Consider the following 3,318-nt stretch of genomic DNA (forward strand, 5'->3'; position numbering starts at 1 on the left):
GGGAGCGAGAGGGAGAGAGAGTGAGCGAGAGGGATAGGGAGAGAGAGAGAGAGAGAGAGAGAGAGAGAAGGAGGGAGCAAGGGAGGCACTGCCACCTGGGTGTGCACTGTGTGAACTTAGCTCCCACCTTCAGATCTGATGCCTGCCCGGTGGGCTTCACAGGGTCCGTGGTGCAGGGTGCAGGGATCAGCCTTGCTGAGTCAAACAGGTCTGCAGTAATATTGATGAGTGTTGAAATGGAGCGTGTGTTCTCACCTCTATATGCACTAACACTTTGGGATCTTATCGCTGTGGGCCTTGTAAACCCGGGCACACTGGTGACCAGACGAGGGGATGCCAACCGGAGCGAAACTGCAGAAACCCGGAACTGAACCCTTGCAGTGTGAACGCGCAGTGCATGGAGGAGAGGCAGGGGGATGTGACGTGCGTGTCGGATGGGCTGGCACTTGCTTTACCATTTTACCTTCCTCTGTTTTAAACACCACCCCGGTTTGTTTCTACTTGCTTCAGGGCAAAAGTACTCAAACATGGAAACATTTCCATCAAGATGTGTTCTCACCTCTATATGCGCTAACACTTTGGGATCTTATCACTGTGGGCCTTGTAAACCCGGGCACACTGGTGACCAGACGAGGGGATGCCAACCGGAGTGAAACTGCAGAAACCCGGAACTGAACCCTTGCAGTGTGAACGCGCAGTGCATGGAGGAGAGGCAGGGGGATGTGACGTGCGTGTCGGATGGGCTGGCGATGGCTACTTCTGTGGGAAGCATGTGGACATTGACAGTGACCCAGACAAAGAACTGCCATGCTCTGCAAGGAACTGCAAGAAGGACAACTGCAAGTACGGGCCAAACTGTGGCCAAGAAGACGCAGACGGAGATGGCATTGGCGATGCTTGTGATGAGGATGCTGACGGCGATGGGATCCTGAATGAGGATAACTGTGTCCTGACTCACAACGTGGACCAAAGCGACAGCGACCAAGGTATCTTTGGGGATGCCTGTGACAACTGCCGGGATGTCCTGAATAATGACCAGAAAGACACTGATGGGGATGGAAAGGGGATGACACCAATCAGGACAGTGACAGAGATGGGCACCAGACAGCACAGATGACTGCCCCACCGTCATTAACAGTTCCCAGCTGGACACTGATAAGGATGGAATCGGTGACGAGTGTGATGATGATGATGACGATGACGGCATTCCAGACCTGGTGCCCCCTGGACCGGACAACTGCCGGCTGGTCCCCAACCCGGCCCAGGAGGACAGCAAGAGTGAGGGTGTGGGAGACCTCTGAGACAGACTTTGACCAGGACAAGGTCATCGATCGGATCGACGTCTGCCCGGAGAATGCTGAGGCCACCCTGACCGACTTCAGGGCCTACCAGGCCGTGGTCCTGGACCCTGAAGGGGACCCAGATCGATCCCAACTGGGTGGTCCTGAACCAGGGCATGGAGATTGTGCCGACCACGAACAGCGACCCTGGGCTGGCCGTCGGATACACGGCTTTTAATGGAGTTGACTTCGAAGGGACCTTCCACGTAAATACCCAGACGGATGATGACTACGCCGGCTTCATCTTTGGTTACCAGGACAGCTCCAGTTCTACATGGTCATGTGGAAGCAGAGAGAGCAGACGTACTGCCAGGCCACCCAGTTCCGGGCTGTTGCAGAACCTGGCATTCAGCTGAAGGCTGTTAAGTCTCAGGCGGCCCGGGGAGCATCTCCGGAACTCCCTGTGGCACACTGGGGACACCAGCGACCAGGTCAGCTGCTGTGGAGGACTCCAGAAGCCTGGGCTGGAAGGACAGGGTGTCCGACCGCTGGTTCCTGCAGCACAGGCCCCCCGGTGGCTACATCCGGGTGCGAGTCTGTGAAGGCTCCCCATTGGTGGCTGACTCTGGAGTCACCGTAGACACCACCGTGCGAGGAGGCCGGCTCTGTGTCTTCTGCTTCTCCCAAGAAAACATCATTTGGTCCAACCTTACGTATCGCTGCAATGACACCATCCCAGAGGACTTCCAAGAGTTCCAAACCCAGAATTTCGATCGCCTGGATAAGTAAACCCAAGGAGCAATGCATAACAGCTTTTCTAAACACTAAAGCCCTATTTTTTTTCAACTTCCTACAACTTTCTTTATATACACTGTGGCTTTCTTTTACTACCCCAAAGATATCAAACTTTTCACATGAACATAGCAATAAAGAAGAGGACACATTTGTAATACCTTAACCAATAAATTAAAGATTAAAAAAAGAGAGAGAGAGGCTGGGGAGGAGGGAGGGAGGCGCGGGATCATCCCCTTCCTACAAGCTGTGCACATGGCTCCTCGAAGGCTCTTGATGGCAGGAGTCTCACCGTTCCCACCGGTGTCCCCCAAAGTCCTGTGTGTGGCACGTGGGTAGTTGCCGTTGGCTTCCCCGCTGGTGTGAGTGTTGGCGCACCAAGCGCTGACCTTCGCTGCCTCCCACCCCAGCTGCTTCCTGCGGGTTTTCCCCTTGAAAAAGGAGAAGCCCCTTCGCTCTCACCCCTTACCCTGTGAGCACGGGGTGATCCAGGCCCCGAGAGCCAGGACGGAGCACGGCTGGAGGTCCCCTTGTTCCTGGGGCCTCTCTGGCCCAAGTGGTGAGAAGCCCACGCTTCCCAGCCCAGCTCCAGGCCCACGCCCCTCCGAGGATGAGGGCAGCAGCACAGGCCAAGCCGGGTGGGCAGGAGGTGCCACTCCTCCCCCCGCCCCACGCCCAGCTCCTCCGCAGGCTTCCCACCCTGAAGCCCTGGCCAACGTCCTCGGTGTCCCGCTGGCCCTACTGTCCATACCTCCTCCCCCGTCGCCTCCTGCCTCTGCCCCACTCGGCCCCGGGCACCCAGGGCTTGGCCACAGTTTCTCTGAAGTAAACCCAGCACCATGCACACCGAGGTGCCCGCACCCGGACAGGCAGCCGGGCACCTGGTCAGGCCGCTCCCTCCAGCCTGCACACAGCCCTCCTGCTCCTGGGTGACCCCGCACTGAACACTGTGTGCAAACCGCCTGAGCACCGCCCTTCCCGCTCCTGACCTCGCGCCCCCACCCTCTCCGTCTGGTCCCTGCTCCTTGACAACAAAACTCCTCCAGGGGAAGCAGGTGTCCACCAGCTCAGCTCTGCAACCCGACTGCGCAGTCTTTTCCTGCTTCTGGACTCGGACGGGGCCCTGTGCTTCGGGAGCCACCCATGCCTGGTTCCCACTCCCTCCCATCCTCGCCCTCCTCCGCTCCGCTCCACTCACCGCCCCTGGCTCCTCCTCAGGTCCCAGCTCTCATGTCCTCTGAGGGGC

At 57.9% G+C, this 3,318-nt stretch overlaps 1 pseudogene; it reads left to right on the plus strand.

The window, feature by feature from the left end:
- LOC102756139 overlaps positions 1–2,599 on the plus strand; it is a 4,252-nt pseudogene extending 1,653 nt beyond the window's left edge.
- Positions 2,600–3,318: the final 719 nt, after the last annotated feature.

This window comes from Myotis davidii, unplaced genomic scaffold, assembly GCF_000327345.1.
Source record: "Myotis davidii unplaced genomic scaffold, ASM32734v1 scaffold142, whole genome shotgun sequence".
In the NCBI taxonomy this organism is placed as follows: Eukaryota; Metazoa; Chordata; class Mammalia; order Chiroptera; family Vespertilionidae; genus Myotis; species Myotis davidii.